This window comes from Trachypithecus francoisi, unplaced genomic scaffold, assembly GCF_009764315.1.
Source record: "Trachypithecus francoisi isolate TF-2019V2 unplaced genomic scaffold, Tfra_2.0 Lachesis_group5, whole genome shotgun sequence".
Taxonomy (NCBI): domain Eukaryota; kingdom Metazoa; phylum Chordata; class Mammalia; order Primates; family Cercopithecidae; genus Trachypithecus; species Trachypithecus francoisi.
In genome coordinates, this window is record NW_022681470.1 from 20975654 (window position 1) to 20998364 (window position 22711).

At 36.2% G+C, this 22711-nt stretch overlaps 1 long non-coding RNA gene across 1 annotated transcript; it reads right to left on the reverse strand.

Annotated features, from left to right (window-relative positions):
- Positions 1 to 636: 636 nt before the first annotated feature.
- LOC117074926 lies at positions 637 to 7397 on the reverse strand. The gene is made up of 3 exons (XR_004433765.1): positions 7292 to 7397; positions 3403 to 3405; positions 637 to 649 (listed from the first exon to the last, which is right to left on the reverse strand). It is a non-coding gene; the product is annotated as an uncharacterized LOC117074926 (long non-coding RNA).
- Between the last annotated feature and the right edge of the window lie 15314 nt (positions 7398 to 22711).

Genomic DNA, 22711 nt, shown 5'->3' on the forward strand with positions numbered 1-22711 from the left:
AATCACCAGCTAATAACATATAGGAAGAAACTCCATCAACTAACGAGCAAAATAACCAGCTAATAACATAATGATAGGATCAAGTTCACACATAACGCTATTAACTTTAAATGTAAATGGACTAAATGGTCCAATTAAAAGACACAGACTAGCAAATTGGATAAAGAGTCAAGACCCATCAGTTAGCTGTATTCAGGAGACTCATCTCAAATGCAGAGACATACATAGGCTCAAAATAAAGGGATGGAGGACGATCTACCAAGCAAATGGAAAACAAATAAAAACAGTGGTTGCAATCCTAGTCTCTGATAAAACAGACTTTAAACCATCAAAGATCAAAAGAGACAAAGAAGGCCATTACATAATGGCAAAAGGATTAACTCAAAGGAAGAGCAAACTATCCTAAACATATATGCACCCAATACAGGAGCACCCAGATTCATAAAGCAAGTCCTTAGAGACTTACAAAAGACTTAGACTCCCATACAATAATAATGGGAGACTTTCACAGCCCACTGTCAACATTAGACAGATCAATGAGACAGAAAGTTAATAAGGATATACAGGAATTGAACTCAGCTCTGCACCAAGCGAACCTAATAGACATCTACAGAACTCTCCACCCCAAAGCAACAGAATATACATTCTTCTCAGCACCACATCACACTTATTCCAAAATTGACCACATAGTTGGAAGTAAAGTACTCCTCAGCAAATGTAAAAGAACAGAAATTATAACTAACTGTCTCTCAGACCACAGTGCAATCAAACTAGAACTCAGGACTAAGAAACTCAATCAAAATCACTGAACTACATGGACACTGAACAACCTGCTCCTGAATGACTACTGGGTACATAACAAAATGAAGGCACAAATAAAGGTGTTCTTTGAAACCAATGAGAACAAAGATACAACATACCAGAATCTCTGGGACACATTTAAAGCAATGTGTAGAGGGAAATTTATAGCACTAAATGCCCACAAGAGAAAGCAGGAAAGATCTAAAATCGACACCCTAACATCAAAATTAAAAGAACTAGAGAAGCAAGAGCAAACATATTCAAAAGCTAGCAGAAGGTAAGAAATAAGTAAAATCAGAGCAGAACTGAAGGAGATAGAGACACAAAATTCCTGCAAAAAATCAGTGAATCCAGGAGCTGGTTTTTTGAAAAGATCAACAGAATTGATAGACCACTAGCAAGACTAATAAAGAAGAAAAGAGAGAAGAATCAAATAGACACGACAAAAAATGATAAAGGGGATATCACCACCGACCCCACAGAAATACAAACTACCATCAGAGAATACTATAACATCCCTATGCAAATAAACTAGAAAACCTAGAAGAAATGGATAATTTCCTGGACACTTATACTCTCCCAAGACTAAACCAGGAAGAAAGCTGAATCCCTGAATAGACCAATAGCAGGCTCTGAAATTGAGGCAATAATTAATAGCCTGCCAACCAAAAAGAGTCCAGTACCAGACGGATTCACAGCTGAGTTCTACCAGAGGTACAAGGACGAGCTGGTACCGTTCCTTCTGAAACTATTCCAATCAATAGAAAAAGAGGGAATCCTCCCTAACTCATTTTATGAGGCCATATCATCCTGATACCAAAGCCTGGCAGAGACACAACAAAAAACCAGAATTTTAGAACAATATTCCTGATGAACATCGATGCAAAAATCCTCAATAAAATACTGGCAAACTGAATCCAGCAGCACATCAAAAAGCTTATCCACCATGATCAAGTGGGCTTCATCCCTGGGATGCAAGGCTGGTTCAACATATGCAAATCAATAAACATAATCCAGCATATAAACAGAACCAAAGACAAAAACCACATGATTATCTCAATAGATGCAGAAAAGGCCTTTGACAAGATTCAACAGCCCTTCATGCTAAAAACTCTCAATAAATTCAGTATTGATGGAACGTATCTCAAAATAATAAGAGCTATTTATGACAAACCCACAGCCAATATCATACTGAATGGGCAAAAACTGGAAGCATTCCCTTTGAAAATTGGCACAAGCCAGGGAGGCCCTGTCTCACCACTCCTATTCAACATAGTGTTGGAAGTTCTGGCTAGGGCAATCAGGCAAGAGAAAGAAATAAAGGGTATCCAGTTATGAAAAGAAGAAGTCAAACTGTCCCTGTTTGCAGATGACATGATTGTATATTTAGAAAACCCCATTGTCTCAGCCCAAAATCTCCTTAAGCTGATAAGCAACTTCAGCAAAGTCTCAGGATACAAAATCAGTGTGCAAAAATCACAAGCATTCTTATACACCAGTAACAGACAAACAGGGAGCCAAATCATGAATGAACTCCCATTCACAATAGCTTCAAAGAGAATAAAATACCTAGGAATCCAACTTAAAAGGGATGTAAAGGACCTCTTCAAGGAGAACTACAAACCGCTGCTCAGCGAAATAAAAGAGGACACAAACTAGTGGAAGAATACACCATGCTCATGGATAGGAAGAATCAATATTGTGAAAATGGTCATACTGTCCAAGGTAATTTATAGATTCAATGCCATCCCTATTAAGCTACCAATGACTTTCTTCACAGAATTGGAAAAAGCTACATTAAAGTTCATATGGAAGCAAAAAAGACACTGCATTGCCAAGACAATCTTAAGCCAAAAGAACAAAGCTGGAGGCATCACACTACCTGACTTCAAACTATACTACAGGGCTACAGTAACTAAAACAGCATGGTACTGGTACCAAAACAGACATATAGACTAATGGAACGGAACAGAGCCCTCAGAAATAATACCACACATCTACAGCCATCTGATCTTTGACAAACTTGACAAAAAGAAGAAATGGGGAAAGGACTCCCTATTTAATAAATGATGCTGGGAAAATTGGCTAGCCATAAGTAGAAAGTTGAAACTGGATCCTTTCCTTACTCCTTAGATGAAAATTAATTCAAGACGGATTAGAGACTGAAGTGTTAGACCTAAAACCATAAAAACCCTAGAAGAAAACCTAGGCAATACCATTCAGGACACAGGCATGGGCAAGAACTTCATGTCTAAACCACCAAAAGCAACGGCAACAAAAGCCAAAACTGACAAATGGGATATGATTAAACTAAAGAGCTTCTGCACAGCAAAAGAAACTACCATCAGAGTGAACAGGCAACCTACAGAATGGGAGAAAATTTTTGCAATCTACTCATCTGACAAAGGGCTAATATCCACAATCTACAAAGAACTCAAACAAATTTACAAGAAAAAAACAAACAACCCCATCAAAAAGTGGGCAAAGGATATGAACAGACACTTCTCAAAAGAAGACATTCATACAGCCAACAGACACATGAAAAAATGCTCACCATCACTCGCCATCAGAGAAATGCAAATCAAAACCACAATGAGGTACCCTCTCACACCAGTTAGAATGGCAATCATTAAAAAATCAGGAAACAACAAGTGCTGGTGAAGATGTAGAGAAATAGGAACACTTTTACACTGTTGGTGGGACTGTAAACTAGTTCGACCATTGTGGAAAACAGTGTGGCGATTCCTCAAGGATCTAGAACTGAAAATAGCATTTGACCCAGCCATCCCATTACTGGGTATACACCCATTGGATTATAAATCATGAGCTATAAAGACACATGCACACATATGTTTGTTGAAGCACTATTCACAATAGCCAAGACTTGGAATCAAATGTCCATCCGTGACAGACTGGATTAAGAAAATGTGACACATATACACCATGGAATACTATGCAGCCATGAAAAAGGATGAGTTCGTGTCCTTTGTAGGGACATGGATGCAACTGGAAACCATCATTCTCAGCAAACTATCGCAAGAACAGAAAACCAAACACCGCATGTTCTCGCTCATAGGTGGGAATTTAACAATGAGATCACTTGGACACAAGAAGGGGAACATCACACACTGGGGCCTATTGTGGGGAGGGGGTAGGGGGAGGGATAGCATTAGGAGATATACCTCATGTAAATGATGAGTTAATGGGTGGAGCACACCAACATGGTACATGTATACATATGTAACAAACCTGCACCTTGTGCACATGTACCCTAGAATTCAAAGTATAATAGTAAAAAAAAAAAAGAAAATACAATGTCAGACAAGACATAAGAAAAAGAATAAAAAAGAGTGAAGCACACCTACAAGATCTAATCCAAAAAAGACTACTTTAAGACATTTAATAATCAAGCTCTGAAAAGTCAGGGATTAAGAAGAAATCCTAAAATCTGCAAGAGAAAAGAAAATGATAACATACAATGGAGCTCCAATACATGTGGCAGCAGACTTCTCAGTGGAAACTTTACAGGCCACATGAGAGTGGCATGACATATTTAAAATGTTGAAGGACAAAACAAACAAACAAACAAACAAACAAAAACTTGTATCCTAGAATAGTATATCCAGCAACGATATTCTTCAAATACGAAGGAGAAGTAATGACTTTCCCAGACAAACAAAAGCTGAAAGATTTTATCCCACCTGTCTCACAAGAAATGCTAAATGGAGTTCTTCAGTCTGAAATAAATGGACATTACTGAGCAATAAGAAATCATCTAAAGGTGTAAAGCTAGCTGGTAATAGTAAATACAAAAAACACAGAATATTATCACTGTAATTGTGGTGCATAAACTATTCATATCTTGAGTAGAAAGACTAGAAGATGAACTGATCAAAATAATAACTACAACAACTTTTTAACACATAGACAGTAAAGCAAGATATAAATAGAAACAACAAAAAGTTAAAAAGCATAGGATAAAGGTAGAGGTTTTATTAGTTTCCTCTTTGATAGTGTTATTAGTTTTCTCTTTGTTTTTATGCAATCAGTGTTAAGTTGTCATCAGTTTAAAGTAATGAGGTATAAGATAGTCTTTGCAAATCTCATGGTAACCTCAAATCAAAAACATACAATAGATACACAAAAAATAAAAAAGCAAGAAATTAAAACATTCAAAGAAAATCACCTTCACTATAAGAAAGACAGGAAAGAAGGTAAGAAGGAAGAGAAGACCACAAAACAACTAGAAAACAAATAACAAACTGGCAGGAGTAAGTCTTACTTACCAAGAATAATGTTAAATGTAAGTAGACTAAATTATCCAATTAAAGACATAGAAAGGTTGAATTAATTAAAGAAAAAAGACTCAACCATTTGTCATCTACAGGAAACACACTTTACCTATAAAGATACACATAGACCAAGGGATGGAAAAAGATATTCTATATCAGTGGAAGTCAAGAAAAGAGCAGGAGTAGCTCTACTTACATTTGACAAAATAGTATTCAAGCCAAAACTATACAAAGAATCAAAGAAGACTGTTATATAATTATAAAGGGTTAATTCAACAAGTGGATATAACAATTGTAAATATATATGCACCCAACACTGGAACACCCAGGTATATAATGCAAATATTATTAGAGCAAAGAGAGAGATAGACCCCCAATACAATAATAACTAGAGACATCAATACTCCACTTTCAGCATTGGACAGATCATCTGGACAGAAAGTCAACAAAGAAACATCAAATTTCATCTGCACTATAGAATAAATGGGCCCAATTGATATTTGCAGAACATTTCACCCAATGGCTGCAGAATGCATATTCCTCTCCCCAGTATGTAGGTCATTCTCAAGGATAAACTATATGTTAGGCCACAAAACAAGTCTTAAACATTTCAAAAAAATTGAAATAATATCAAGAAGCTTCACTGACCATAACAAACTGGAATGAATGAAACAATGGAATGAAACTAGAAATCAATAACAGGAAGAATTTTGGAAACTATACAAACATATGAAAATTAAGCAACATGCTCCTGAATGAACAGTGGGTCAATTAAGAAATTAGTAAGGAAATTTTAAAAATTCTTGAAACAAATGATAATAGAAAGAAATATACCAGAAGCTATTGGATACAGTAAAAGCAGTAATACTTAGAGGAGAGTTTATAGCTATAAATGCCTACATCAAATAAGTAGAAAAACATCAAATCAACATTTTAATTATGCACCTTAAGGACTAGCAAAGCAACAGCAAACCAAATCCAAAATTAGTAGAAGAAAAGAAATAATAAAGATTAAAGCAGAAATAAATGAAATTGAAATAAAAAAATGTAAATGATAAATAAACCTAAAAATTGATATTTTGAAGAAAAATAAAATTGATAAAACTTTAGTCAGGCTAAGTAAAAGGGACAGAAAACACAAATAAATAAAATCAGAGGTGAAAAAGAAGATATTATAATCAATACTGAAGAAATCCAAAGGATCATTAGAGTATACTATGAGCAACTATATGCTCAATACATTGGAAAATCTAGAAGGAATAAATGTATTCTTAGATATTCCTAGACCTTGGTATGTTCCTACAACCTCCCAATATTGAACTGTGAAGAAATCCAAAACCTAAACAATCTAATAACAAGTAACGAGATGAAAGTTGTAATAAAAATCTCCCAGCAAAGAAAAGCCTGGGACTCAATGGCTTCAGTACTGAGTTTTACCAAACATTTCAACAAGAACTACTATTCTGAAAAATAGAGGAAGAGGAGAAGCTTCCAAACAAAATCTATGAAGCCAGTATTACCCTGACCAAAACCAGACAAAGATACATCAAAAAAAAAAAAGAGAAAACTACAGGCCAATATCCTTGATGAATATTGATGCAAAAATCTTCAACAAAATACCATCAAACCAAATTCAACACTACATTAAAAAGATCATTTGTCCTGACCAAATGAGATTTATCCTTGTGATGCAAGGCTGGTTCAACAAATCCAAATCAATCAATGTGATACATCATATCAAGAGAACAAAAAACAAAAAACATATGATCATTTCAGTTGATGCTGAAAAAGCACTCAATAACATTAAACATCCTTTTATAATAAAAATTCTCAAAAAACTAGGTATAGAAGAAACATACCTCAATATAATAAAAAGCCATATATGACAGACCCACAGATAGTATCATCCTGAATGGAGAAATACTGAAAGCCTGTCCTCTAATATTCAGAATATCACAAGGATGCTCACTTTCTCCACTATTATTAAACATAGTACTGGAAGTCCTAGCTAGAGAATTCAGCCAAGAGAAAAAAATAAAGAGCACCCAAACCTTAAAGAAAGAAGTCAAATTATCCTTGTTTGCAGATGATATGATCTTGTATTTGGAAAACCCTAAAGACTTCACCCCAAAACTACTAGAACTGATAAATGAATTCAGTAAAGTTGCAAGACATGAAATCAACCTACAAACATCAACAGCATTTGTTGGGAATAGGCCCCCAAATCTGGCCATAAACTTGCCCCCAAACTGGCCATAAACAAAATCTCTGCAGCACTGTGATATGTTCGTGATGGCCATGATGCCCCCGCTGGAAGACTGTGGGTTTACCATAATGAGGGCGAGGAACACCTGGCCCGCTCAGGGGGAAAACCACTTGAAGGCATTGTCAGACCACAAACAATAGCATGAGTGATCTGTGCCTTAAGGATATGCTCCTGCTGCAGGTAACTAGCCAGAGCCCATTCCGTTATTTCGGCCCATCCCTTTGTTTCCTATAAGGAATAATTTTAGTTCATCTATAATCTATAGAAACAATGCTTATCACTAGCTTGCTGTCAATAAATATGTGGGTAAATCTCTGTTCGAAGCTCTCAGCTCTGAAGGCTGTGAGACCCCTGATTTCCCCACACCTCTATATTTCTGTATGTGTGTCTTTAATTCCTCTAGCGCCGCTGGGTTAGGGTCTCCCCGACCAAGCTGGTCTTGGCAGCATTTTTATATTCCAGCAGTAAACAAGCTGAAAAAGAAATCAAGAGTGTAATCTCATTTATAATACCTACAAATATAATAAAATGCATAAGAGTTAACTAAAGTAGTGAAAGATCTATACAATGAAAACTATGCAACATTGACAAAAGAAATTAAAGAGGACATCTGAAAATATGGAATATTTTATGCTCACTGACTGTAAGAATCAATATTGTTTAAATGTCTATACTACTCAAAGCAATCTATAGATTCAATGGAATCCCTATCAAAATATCAATGACGTTCTTCACAGAAATAGATAAAACAATCTTAAAATTTATATGGAACCACAAAAGACTCAGAATACCCAAAGCCATCCTGAGCAAAAAGAACACAACTGGAAGAATCACATTATCTGACTTCAAATTATACTACAAAGCTAACATAACCAAAACAGCATGGTGCTGGCATGAAAACAGACACATATACCAATAGAACAGCATAAATAACCCAGAAACAAATCCACACACCTACAATGAACTCATTTTCAACAAAGGGGCCAAGAACACACATTGAGTATGGGACAGCTTCTTCAATAAATGGTGCTGAGAAAACTGGATGTCCATATGCAGAGGAATTGAAAGTAGACCCATATCTCTGGATTAAAAATTTAGATCTAAGATCTCCGACTATGAAACTATTAAAAGAAAACATTTGTGGATTGGACTGGGAAAAATTTTTTTGAGTCATAACACACAAGAATAATCAACCCAACCTAAAATAGACAGATTGAATTACATCAAGTTCAAAAGCTTTGGCAAAGCAAAGGAGACAAATAAAAAGTGAAGACACAACTCACAGAATGGGAGAAAATATTTGCAAACTATACATATGACAAGGGATTCATAACCAGAATATATATAAGTAGTCTAAACAATTCAATAGAAAAAAAAAAAACTAATAATCTGATTTAAAAATAGGCAAATAATCCAAATAGACATTTCTCAAAAGAAGACATACAAATGGCAAACAGATATATGAAAAGATGCTTCACATCATTGATCATCAGAAAAATGCAAGTCAAAACCATAGTGAAATATCTTCAGTTAAAATGGCTTATATCCAAAAGACAGACAATAACAAACACTTGTGAGGATGTGGAAAAATGAGAACCGTTGTGCACTACTGGTGGGAATGTAAATTAGTACAACCACTATGGAGAACAGTTTGGAGGTCCCTTACAAAACTAACAATAGAGCTACCATTTGATCCAGCAATCCCACTTCTAGGTATATACCCAAAAGAAAGAAAATTGGTATATTAAAGAGATATCCTCACTTCCATTTTTATTGCAGCGCTATTTTCACAATAGACAGAATTAGAAGCAACCTAAGTGTTCATCAACAAATAGAAAAAGAAAATGTGGTGCATATATGCAATGGAGTACCATTCAGCCATAAACAAGTAAGAGATTCTGTCATTAACAACAACATGGATGGAAATAGAGGCCATTATGTTATGTGAAATAAGGCAGGCACAGAAAGACAGACGTTGCGTGTTCTTACTTATTTGTGGAAGATAAAAATTAAAGCAATTAAGCCCATAAAAATAGAGAGCAGAAGGATGATTACTAGAGCCTGGGGAGGGTAGTGTGGGGTAGAGGGAAGTGAGGATGGTTAATGGATACAAAATATAGTTAGATAGAATGAAGAAGATCTAATATTTGATAGCACAACATAGCAACTACAGTAAACAGTAATTTATTGTCCATTTAAAAATAACTGAAAGAGAACAGATTGTTTGTGATTATCACTCATTGTATGACCGTATATCAAAATATCTAATATCTAATGTTCATATATTGAATAAATATGTAAAACTACAACAGTTTTTTGAATATTAAAAAATCAAGAATTCTATATGAACATAAGTTGTTTGTACTTAATGCATCAGTTCACCTCAGATTACTACAGTAATTGTATAAGACAACTCTGATCTTGTTTTCAGAAAAGTTTTACTCTATAATCTATTGATTCCTACAAAACCACCCCAGGAGGTATAGTTTCCTTGTATGTCATTACCAATTTTATCTATTCCAACTTTACCACTACCACTTGCCCTGTTTTTTTCCCTTCATTTCCTTGGGGAAAAAAATATTGTAAAAATGTTAGTAGGAGATCCTCTAGTCTGCTAAGCCATCTTTATGAAATCATTTAAAACCATACAAAGAACTTGAATGATCTGAAAAGTTTCCCAAAATGGGATTTCAGTAATTGTCATTTGGCAGGATATTCATGCTTAAACACAGAGAAGTGGGTTTTGCTTTAGAGTGTCTCAGAAACATCAACATGATAATATGTGTTATGAGTATAATATGTTATGTTTCTCAAATATACTTGACCATAGAGCATCTTATTAACACCTTCTGAAATAGCATCCCATTTACATTTCATCTAGCAGTGTTCCCTGGAACAGTTTGAGAAGTGGTGTTCTCGTCTAGACCAACCTGTTATGTGATCTATGAGCCACCAGCTTTTGCTATTCCTCATGTACACAGAAATTTAAAAATTTTCTCATGTCCTTTTTAGTCATCATATAACACTAATGAGGAAAGATCCAATAATAAAGAAAGAAATTTGTTGGTTTTATAGTGAAGTTTGGTTGGCCTCACACTGGTGTACAAGAGACTTCTCTGCTCAAACCTCCTCCAGTAGCCCCTAGCCTAATAGCTTGTCAAATCACAATGTAATTCATTCTTTTTCCCCCTCTTGAACCTGCTGGAAGAGTTAGTATGTAAATTTCAACCTATTTTTAAGGGTTATTTTCACTCAAGTGAAATCTATCAAGGAAGGAGGGTTATTTTTACAGCATACAGCAACTGCTGATCACCATGGCAACCGGCCTGGTGAAATGCAATAAAGCATCCCTCTGTTATCGTAAACACAAAAGGGAAACACTGAAATCTAAAAGAAAGGCAATTATTGTAGGGGAAAGAAACAACACACCAATGGAACATTTGCAATATTGTGTGACTTCACAGAGCTGGATAATATTTCCAAAGCAAGCTCTGTCCAGCCTTTCAGCTCTACTGGTTGTGACTAAACAAAGGTTGGGTTAAGAGTCCTTGGGAGAAGTTGTTTTTATTTCTAACTGACAAAATCATACATTACTTCAAACTAATGTAAACTTTTTCTCATTTCTTAAATCATAAAATGGGCTTAGAAAATATAGACATTAGGAAGTAGGAAAAAATATACCCATATCAGCCTGCTTTTCGTTTGGGGAATATTTTATTGTTGACAGTGGAATTATAGATAGAACAGTCTGTATAGATCGCAGAATTCTTTTATATATAGCTTCTTCTCCTCCCTTAATTGACTTTTACTGGGGTTATTGGTAAATTCCAAGTAGACAAAAGCAGAGACACTGTCAACAACTGCTAAAATTTAGATTGAATAAGCTCTAAGATTTATGTCAAATTTAGGGATTCCAGAGTACTTAGAAAACACACAAAAATAAACAAAAGTTAAAGGAGAAGAATTTTTGTGCCCATATTATAGATTAAGGAGCTGGGGTCCATAAGTGTTCACATTCAAAATAAGCTAAATACAGAAGAGTGTCTTGGAATTATAGAAAGAGCAGTGGATCAATAATTAAAAGACTACGGAAACTTAACAAGTCATTCTGTTTTTTGAGGGTTTCTTCACCTACGCATAGGTTGAGAATCAGTTTTTCCTTTTCCCATAAGGATCACCTCTAACTAGTATATTTAGGACTTAGAGAGGACTGCCCTATATCTGCTCCCAGGCTGTGACCTTGACCACTGCTCCAATGTGCTGGCTGGCCACCATTCACTTAGCTACAGCTCATGGCCTGGAGACCATAGCACACACTCTTCCTCTGATACAAGTCTGCCTCTGCTTCATGGGGCTCTGCGGAGGTGGGCAGGAGTGTTTTACCTTCAGATGGCTACCATGCTAACTTTGGGTTTATTGACTTTACTGTGTTTGCGTAAAACTAAAGGGAATTACATCATATGAAACAAGACAGTAAAACTGGCAGGTCATATATAACATTTATAGTCTAAGAAAGTACCCAGGGTTAAACATTTCATGTGTATGGTTCAGTTACAAAATTTGCCTTCTAGTCTGTAATTTTCTCTGAAAAACACCTTCCTCTTGTCTTTTTCTTCTAATTTTTACCACATATATTTCTAGACTCTTGAAAGAGCACTATCTCCTGCTCACAGAAATTGGGCTTATTCCAAGATTCATCCTCCTGCCTCCATCAATACATTTCATTATTCATGAAACAAATATTTATCAAGTGCTTACTATGTGTCAAATAATGACCCATGCCTTGGTGATGTAGCAATGAAGGAAATAGGTGAAAATCTGTGCTTCATAGAGTTTATGTTGTAGGAGAGGAGGTAGACAATAAATAGATAAACCAAATATGCAATGTATCAGATGAAAATAAGTTTTATGGAGAAAAAGCAAGGAAGAAGTCTGATGAATGCAGGATTTCAGGGGAGGGTACAATTTTTAATATGGGGTTTAAGGAAGACCATATTGAGATGTTGACACTGGAGTAAAGAACCAAAGGAGATGAGAAAGTGAAGCACATAAATAGAAGGAGAAATTAGTATTCCAGGTTACATGAGTAAAAATGCACTAGCATTGAGACAGGAGCATTCCTGGCATATTCTTGGAGGCTATTCTGGCTCCAGCACAGTCAGTAAAGGGAAGAATAGTGGGTAATGAGATGGGGAGGTGCAGAGGAACAGCTTCTGTGGGTTTACATGTGTCATTGTAAGGACTCTGGTATTAAACAGAGCAGTGTCATGATCTGATCTATATTTTAATGACATACTCTGGATTTTGTGTTGAGAATATACTGTAGGCAGACAAAGCAGAGAGCCTAATTAGGAGGCTATTGCAATAATCCAGGAGAGAAACAGATGGCAGCTGGGCAAAGATAATAGCCGAAGTGAAGAAAAGTAATTTTCTTCTACATATATATTTGTATACATCTATGTATTTAAGACATAGACTAAAGGATTTTCTGATGGCTTTCTAAATGTAAGTTATGGTACCTAAAAGAATGTTTCAGTGCCTCAGGCAGGATAGTCCATATTGAATTGTGTAAGTTCCAAAAAATATTCCAGGTTGGGAGAGGGCACTCAAATCTAGCCACTTCTGAAGTTTTCTCACCAGTGAGAGTTATAAACACACCTTTTTGTTATGATCCAACAGATATATGTTAGGTCTCTCTCTCTCTCATACACACACCAACCCACCACCATCATACACCAGGCATGCATGCATGCACACAGATATACACAGATAAACACATATGCATACACACCTCACGAGGACAAACAATAATGCTTAAAGATATTTAATGTAAACTATTGCTTCACCAAGTATGTCCATTGATTAATGATGGCCTCCAGAAAGTATCCTGCAATTTGACAGATGCAGAAAAAATACAAACAATATCCTCTAAATACATTTCACAAACTTGAAATGTAAAATTAGAGTTTTTAAAGACATTTGGTAGGAGTCTGAAAAGAAACACATTTTTCAAAAGTCTGAACATGCATTCAGGAATTGCATTGGTAAATTCACCTTCAGTGACATTCACTTAACAGGGTACAATTCATTTCAGCCAATGTATTTTCATGTTATTGCCATTTATGTTAAACTTGCATCTCTCTTGTTGCATGCTGTAGCTACAATTCTCAAAAATAGGGCAATGTCTCAAAAGTGGCTTTTGGAAACATAAAGAAGTGATAAAGTAATAACTATAAATACCAGAAGCCATAGTTAGATGAGCTGTGAACAGGACTTTGGTATATACTTCTAGAAGTCCATCTGTGAGTGTGGGAATTATACCAAGTGGTTTCAAAATTAAAGAGAATATAAAAGTATAAAGATGAATTTCTAAACACTGGATCTTCCTGGACTGCAGATGCATTCACCTTTAGCCCTTAGTGCCTTATATGTTTTTATAAGTAGTGTAAGGTCACTGAAGTTTTGTGCCATTATAGAACGAAGCACAGTAAACTTTCCAGAACATTAATTGTTTCCCCCTGAATGAAATGCCTTAAGTATAAAATAAATAAATTTTTTATTATCAAAAACAAGGAAAAGAGAAAACTCTAGAGATATTATTCAAAATTACACTCTTTGGATTGGTGAACACCCCATATGGTGCTCAGGCTCTTACCATAAAACTTGTGCAACATTAATGACAAAGGGATTCCTTGGAGCTGACTCAGAATAAACCACTAGCAATTGTGGAGTTGAATGACACTATTTGGACATTAACGGCACAAAGTGAAAGAGCAAATCCTATTGTTTATATCTGGAGGCAGGTATTGAGTTTTATGTGAGGATGAAATGACAGGTGTTAAGAGTATGAAACAGCTCTTAACACGTATCTAGTACCAATATGAGGGAAAAATATTAGACGACAATTTTGTTAATCACAAAGGAGCCATGATATATAGACAATATAATGTTTTTGATTACTTTGTAAGACATGATATAAACTGAAAGTGATACATTGTGATCAATACTAACAGAAAAAACAGGTATAGAATAAAAAAGAAGATACCCTTGAAGGCCAGTCCACACAACATCATCACCAGAGACTACTTATTGGCCAATATATGGCTCATTATCGCAATTCACTATGGAAAGAAGTAGTGAATTGTGAAGATGATCAACTTTTACCTTTCTTTTCAACATGCCAGGACAGATCATTTCTAAGATAACACTAGTGGTCTAGTCTTAGTACATTTCTAGCTCTGCAGTAGTGGCTTGTTCCAGTGGTCAAACTGATGATAAATGGTGTGCTTACCACTTTGGGCCCAAATATTTATTTATTTTTTTAATGTCAGTGTTGTCTATGGTGCAAACATTTTAATCCCCAAAATTTTACTTTTTGTCATTACTTGACTTTTGTCACTTAATGAGATCAATAAGCCATTATTTGCAATATTTTAGAACTATATAAAAATACTGCAGTAGTAACGTAAAGAAATACTTTTCAGAGTTAATGAATTTCCATTTTTATTTTAGAGTCAGGGGGTACACGTGCAGATTTGTTACAAGTGTGTATTGCGTGATGCTGAGGTTTGGGCTTCTGTTAATCCTGTCACACAGACAGTGAACATAGTACCCAGGAAGAAGTTTTCCCTGGCCCCCTCACTCCTTCTTCCTCCCACTTTTTGGAGTCCCCAGTCTCTGTAATTTCCATATTTATGTCCATGTGTACCCAAGGTTTAGCTCCCACTTATAAATGACAACATGCAATCTTTGGTTTTCTATTACATGTGTTTTAATCTTTTACTATGACTTTAAAATTCGTTGAGTAGGAAAAACCTCTTCCTGACTCTGAGTTTCAAAAAAAACAGGGAGTGGGAGGGCTAGTACTATGACTTTTTTTTATGTTACTGTTTACTAATAGAGAGCCCTTTGGTTACTTTGGTTTACAGACACTACCTCAGTTCATAAGTAAGTCATTGAACTCCAATATTGATTTCATGACAAATCCCCTCATCACAATCGGCATCCTTTGTGCTGGCAGCTTACATAGCTAGGGGAGTTAGTTGGCCCTTCTTTTTCTTCCCTTGCTTAGCATTTCTTCTCCAGTCCCAGTTAGATATTTGCTGTTTTAACCACTCTGGGGAGAGAAGACTGTAGCAAAAGATGCCAACCCTACTTGGGCAGTGCAGTTGTCTTCTAGTCTAGGGCTCCTTGTGGGCAGATGAACAAGGATGGAGTCTCTCTTAGATTTTTTTCATAAGTAGCACTTCCCTGAGTGAGCCCTTTCTGCTGTAACTCCAGTGACATCGACAGGACTTTCCTTGAGGTGGCCTTTCTCCCATCATTCATGGTTCACTAGTGATCCACTCCACACCTAGAATCCCTCTGTTGAACCCTCATTGAGTTTCCAGGTTCTCTTTTTAAGCAGAACATAAAACGTCTCCAAGGTGATATTTTTCCACTGTGGACTGCCTCTGTCCCACTAAAAGCATGCAAACATTACAGCCACCTGTTTTAATAGTTTGCATTTTGGCCCATCATTTTGGCTTACTGAATCTATTGCATCTAGGTTTTTTGGCAAAGCTTCACTTTTAACACGGCGTGCAATTTCAAACAACACCTTCCCTTTAATTCTTGACCACTAGCCACAAGCAGGCTGTTATGACTACTTGGCTCTACTTCTACATTTGTTTAGTCAGTCACTTTTCAGCCTTCTAAATTAATATTTTACACTTCCTTCACACTTCTCAAACCATCACAATTTCTATCTCATTGTCTGATGATATTCCTTTTTATCTCACTGAGAAAATAAAAGCAATCAAATGAGAACTTCCACACTCCCACCACCAAATGTACCAAGCAATCTGCATATGTCCCTATATAATATTTTACCTCTCCAATCATTAAATGCATCAACTTTCCCAACCCTTATCTAAAATGAATTTCTCCGCTTATTCTCCGGGTCTGAAGATGATTGCATCTAAAATAGCACTACTCTTCCATCTTTTACCTTCTCTCCTTTGCCATCAAAATTTCTCACTCTATTTTGTCACTCACATGAGTACGCAAATATGCCACATACATCATTATGCGGTGCCTTATTTTTTACCTTCCTTTACAGAAAAACTCCTTAAAAACAGATTTTTATGCTGTGTATCTCTATTTTTGTTCCTCCAGTTCTTTCTTGAATTGACTCCAGTTAGGCTTCTATCACCCTACGCTGATCTAAGGAATGTCACCAATGGCTATGCCTCTAAATTGCATTAACTTGACCTAAGACACTTGAAACTAGATTTTTCCCTCTTTCACCCTCTTCCCTCTTGCCCCACGATTGTAGTCTGTCTTGGTCCGCCCTCTTCACTGGATGCTCTTTTTGTCTCCTTTATTGGTTTCTCCTATCTTATTTATAGTGACTTTGTGCAAGTTAATTACATTTTCCAAATCTCCTCATCTATAAAGTGGGGTTATAACATTATCTGACTCATAGGATTGTTTTTAGGGTTAAATGAATGAATACGTTTAAATTGCTTAAAACAAGTCCAATCCAAGGTAAAAGCGGTCTGTAGGTGTTGGCTTTTATCATCCTCCTCATGATCAATATCATCACCATCACCATTATTATACTGACTGAAGTGCCCCCAGGGCTCATTCTACAGAGCCTCTCCTTTATTCTGTTTATATCACTCCTTCAGTGATTTCCTCAGTTTCATGACTCAATACCATAAAACACTTGATAATTCCCAAATTCCTGTGTCTAGTCCTATTTTTCTCATGAGTGCCAAACTCTAATATGTGACATCCTTCTCAACATTCTCACTTGATATTCAATAGTCATTTCAAACTTGAAATGCCAAAATGAACTCCTGATTTTCTCCCTAAACCTATAGCTCCCAAGATTTGTGCCTTTTCAGTAAATTGCAATTCTATTCCATTATTCAGGCCAAAACCTTAGTCTTCTAAGTAGCCTCTTCCTCTACCTATTTTGACATCTGTAATTTACTTTAGAATGTTAAGTATCATCAGTAGGATAGTATAAATATTCCAGTAATATTAAGCTTAAATCTGGGGGATACTCAGCTAACATACTATGAAAAATCTCCAGTTCTGGCATAGTCAGTCAGTATTTTATCAGTCAGAATGTTATTCCAGAAGTGGCCACTGCAAGCCCTTCTGTTATCTCTGTCTCATTGGGCAAACAACATTTGCTGATTAGCATACTGGATGTCAAATTTGATTTTTATTGGTTAAACTAGCAACCTATTAATTAGTATGATGGATGTTAGAAGTGGGCTGGTGTGTCTGTGTGTGTGTGCACGCGTGTGTGTGTGTGTGTAAAATTAAAGCCTTTAGGATTCAAGGATAGGCTTGAAGAGCTTCGAGATTTTCCCCACCCTATGTGCAAATATTCCTTCAATGCCTATATTCTGCAGTTCTTAGGGATCAGTCTCACGAGGTTGGATCCCTAATCATTTATGTCCAGCCAATAATTTAGAGTTTCTGATTGCATGATTCTGACTATAGCACATAGAATCCTGGTTCCTGCCTTGGAAAAGTTGCCTGGTCTGCCTAGAGTTCATTTTTCTTACAGCATGTGAGAGCTTGACTTCATTAAGTATGTCTAGGTGAGTCTATAAAATATTTTGTGCCTGTTGCCAAAAAAATATGTGTCCAGTAAATAACTCTGTGTGTCACAAAATTGGGTCTGAGATTTTGCTTATTATAATCAGACATTTTATTATGAAGTTGTGAGGAAATAGCTCTGCCTTACAACTTCAGACATCTTTAGTGGTTATAATTAGCTACAGGGAATAACCTAAATATTGCACATGACCATATTGATTTAGATTAGTTTACAACACTCTTTCTCTCACACTGCTTACTTAGTCCATCAGTAAATACCCCACTGAGCTCCGCAAACAGGAACTGTTTTGTCCACAACTATATCCTGTGCACTTAGGACTGTGCTTGGCACAGAGTAGGCTCTTAATAAATACACTTTTATTGTTAAATAAATACTTCTCATGCATGCAAAATAAAATTTAATATCTACGTAATGTTTTATTTTAACTTTTAAATCATCTTGGATCAGTTTTTACATTATTATTTCTTATGTGTACCAAACCTTTATCAGACAGTTCTTAGAAATCCTTAGCTTCAGAAGCAATCACCTAATACTAACGGTAGAAGAGAAATATTTTCCAGAGTAACCTATGTATAAGGCTTTAGTTCTTACTGCCATACTTGTATTTTCCATTCCCAAGTAAAGCAACATTAATTTCATTCATTCATACCTCTCCCTGGAACACTGCGCCCCCTCGGGCCTGCCCAGGTGAGAAATAAGACTCTTTGCCGATCCATGTACCTCTTAATGGCTATTCACCTAGCTACACAAAGAACCCACAGAAGCTTTGAAATTACTTCTTGTAAAGACCTGATTACTTTCTTGGATAAGGACTTTGTATAGGTTGTAGGGAGAGGGACAAAGAATGATCCGAAACTGAGAGATTTTTTCCTTCCTTTCGTTGTTCTAAGAGGAGGCTGCTGAAGTCTCTCAGATCTCTTCTAGCTCTCTGAGCCTCTCTTATTTCAAGCAGCAAAATGGTAAGAGCGCAAACGCCTTGCTTAGCCAAATCTTGTGATTTACAAATTAGGTATTTGTGTGAATTCAATAAAACCGTAGTCCTGATTTCTTCCCATCCCCTACCCCAGCCAGGTGTGGGGTGCCAGGTGGGGTGGAGAGAACAGCTTGCGAAGGGAGTTAGACGTGTCTGTGCATTCCTTGGCAGGTAGAAGACACAAGCCAAAGGTGTAAAAGAAGGAAAACAAGCAATAGATGAAAAGAGTGGGGGAAAAGAAAATTTAAAAAGTAGATTTCAGATAGAAGAGGAATCTAGTCTATCTTTTGAACTATAACCAAACTGAGCAGGTTTTAACAACCAGGAAGTCTCCACTCTAATTCTCCTTTTTCTTCTTACTTCCTACTTTTTCAAATTTTTCTACTTTTCTTTCTTTCCTTCTGCCAAAATCTAAAAAGGTGATTACATGTCAGTGAGAAAGGCAGGACTTTCAGAAATCCTTGGGGATTTTCACTTCAAGCTTTTCTTTTTTTTAAGAAATAATATATGATCAGGAATAATGCCATGTGGAGAATTAGGTCCTGTTGCACGAGCAGGATAATTGAATACGGGATGTCTTCGTAGTGCTGATTGTTACCTTTCCCCTCCTTATATATTCAAATCTACCTAGTTTTTCTCTACTCCAGGAATTTAGTCCCAAATTCTAGAAAGAAAAGTTTACAGGACAAACTCTCAGAAGTATAATTTTTGGTTCTGGTCCCAGCCCCCCTCCAGCTAGTTATGTGGCTTTGGTGTATGTCACTTACCTTAAGTCATAATTACTATTCTATATTTTGTCCATTGATTTTTCTGCCTTCATCTTCCATTCTGGTCATTCTCACAGAATATTCAGTGTAAATGGATGATTATATGTGGCAGTTCACTTAAATGTGAATGCAGGTACCTCCTCACGATATTTTATGCAAATCATATATGATGATGTATATTGAGTACTTAGAAAACTGTAAAGCACTATACAAATATTATTCATTTATATCACTCCCTCCCTGCTTTTTGTACCCTTGTCCTTCTTGCATGGAAATGTACCAAAAGATATGAGTTCAATGATTACATGTAAGTTCCTCTCCAGAAATGCCATTGTAAGTAGTAGTTATAATGTCAAATTTCAGCAGCTGGCTCTCCAACGCAGACTTGTTTAACTCAATTGTCATTCAGCTGGTAATCACCTTTCTTTCCTGGAAAAACCACAGGAGTGATGTTTCATCAGCAGCAAGATGGATAATAGAAGGGCACAACTCAGAAATGAAACAGAGAGAGACCTTGCACATTCATAGACAATGAGAACAAATCTGGATAACCGTAAAGTTGACTTTAGGTAGTATTTTGTTTCTCTTCCCTTCTACTGAAGGAAGGAGTGTGTCCTGGAAACTCTAACAACCAGGTCAAGCAATATTTTACCTGGAGCATAGGTGACTTTTTTTTTAATAATTAGGTGACTAATTCAATCAGCTTATGAAAGGAACTATTGGTTCTAAAACAGCAGTTTCTCCCCTGGTATTTAGAGAATCTATAGTTTCATTTGGAATGCACTCATATTCATTTGGATATACCAGAAAATTTGGGATAATTTTACATGTTAGAGGACCTGGAGGGACATCATAATTTCCTAATATCTAAGTGCAAATTATTCAAATCTTAATCTTACAACTGTTTTGCCCAGCTCATTAAGTCAGTCAAATTCAAATGGCATTAGTTTTGCCTTTCCTACTCCATGTTTGTAAGGAAATATTAAATTGGCCCTATGGAAAGCATACATGGCCAGACATAGGTGTTTGGGGAAGACATTTTTCCTTAAAACTTAAAATGTTGTACTAAACACCTTAAAGAATTTCTGATTGTGTTGTATGCACAAAGATTCAGTCTGTTCAAAATATATCAGTAGAACTCAAGACTTCTTCAACTGCTGTCCTGGAGAATAAAACGTCTGTATTTTCCTAGTACTTAATTTTAAAGAATATTTTTTGCTATTTGAATGTTCATGATCTATAACTTTTCCACATCTGACTCAATATTTCCAGTAGATCAGGTTAGGAAAGCAGTCACAACCCTTATTAGCAGGTTTTCTAATATGGCCTTAATATTTACATATTTATTAAGAATTCTACATATGTATTTGTATGTCTAGTTTCTGCAGCTAATATGTAATCACTTGAGAACTGAGGACATATTTTATTCACGTCCATTCTTACCGTGACACTTTATATCACAAAATTTTTGTGTGTGTATTAATTCAACAGTCCTACGGTTAAAATGTTATCTTTAGATTGTATATATCAAGAGCCAGCAAACTATTGCCCGTGGCCAAATCTAGCCCACCACCTGTTTTTGCAAAGTTTTATTGGATAACATCCATTCTCATTTGTTTACATATTGTCTATGGCTTCTTTCACTCTACAGCTGCAGATTTGAGTAGGTGCCACAGAGACTGCCCAGCAAGCCTAAAATAATTAACTGACCTTTTACACAAAAAGTTTGCTGATCCTTGGTCTATATAGCGATGTCATCATATAAAAGAATAATTCTTGGTCTGAAGGCACTAGAGCTCAATTGAACAGAACCCGCTGAAAGGAGAATAGAATCAATAACGAAAAAGTCCCCATTGCTTTATTCCTTAATCATCCATGAATCTTATTTGGCATGCACTACGTGCCAGTCATTATTCTAGTGCTTAATGTATGGTAGGGAACATAGCAAAGTCTCAGTCCTCCTGGAGCCTTAATTTTTGTGGTGGCATCAAGAAATAAGCACACAGGCAAAGTAAGTTCAGAGTCATAAAAGCTAAGAAGAAAATAAACAGAATCATGGTGTAGACTAGTAATATCCAATAGAAATATAGTACAAGCCACATACGTAATTTTGAATGTTCTAGTAATCCAATAAAAATTTTACAGTGGGCACGATGTTTCATGCTGATAAGTCTAGCACTTTCAGAGGCCAAGGCAGGATAATCACTTGAGTCCAGGAGTTTGAGGCCAGCCTGGGCAACAACTATCTTTTGCCATCTCTACAAAATACAGAAAAATTACCCAGGCATGATCATGTGTGCCCGTAGTCCCAGCTACCTGGAGGCTGAAGTGGAAGGATGGCTTGACCCTAGGAAGTGGAGGCTACAGTGAGCTATGATCATACCCTGTACTCCAGCCGGGGCAACAGAGGGCAAACTTTATCTCTTTAAAAAAAAAAGTTTAAAAAGTAAATTCAACTTAACATTTTAAGATTATATTTTATTTAACCCAATATATCCCAATATCATAATTTCAACATTTAATATTGATGATATATTTTGTATTTATTTTTATAATAGGTCTTTAAAATTCAGTCCATATTTTATGCTTATACTTGCAGCCCTTTTCAACGTAGACTAGTCACCTTTCACGTGCTTATAGTCACATGTGGCTGGTGACCACTGTATTGGGCAGTGCAGGTGTAGAGAACCAGCTTCTCTAAGAAGGTAGCATTTGCCTTACCACCTGAATCCTGAGAAGAAGGCAGCTAGACAGAGGAATCAGCTGGTGTATGAGGACTGAGGAAGACTCAAGAAGCTCCAGGAAGTAGGATGAAGTTTGGGAATAAGAAGAGATTGAGAAGAGACGAGGAGGAAATGTGGGCCGGGACTAGAGGACTAAAGGCCTTGTGGCTAACTAAGAAGCCTGAATTTAATTCTACATGGGATGAAAATCCACTGGGTGGTTTTGAGCAAAAGATTGGCATAATTTGGTTATTCTCTTTAAAAATTA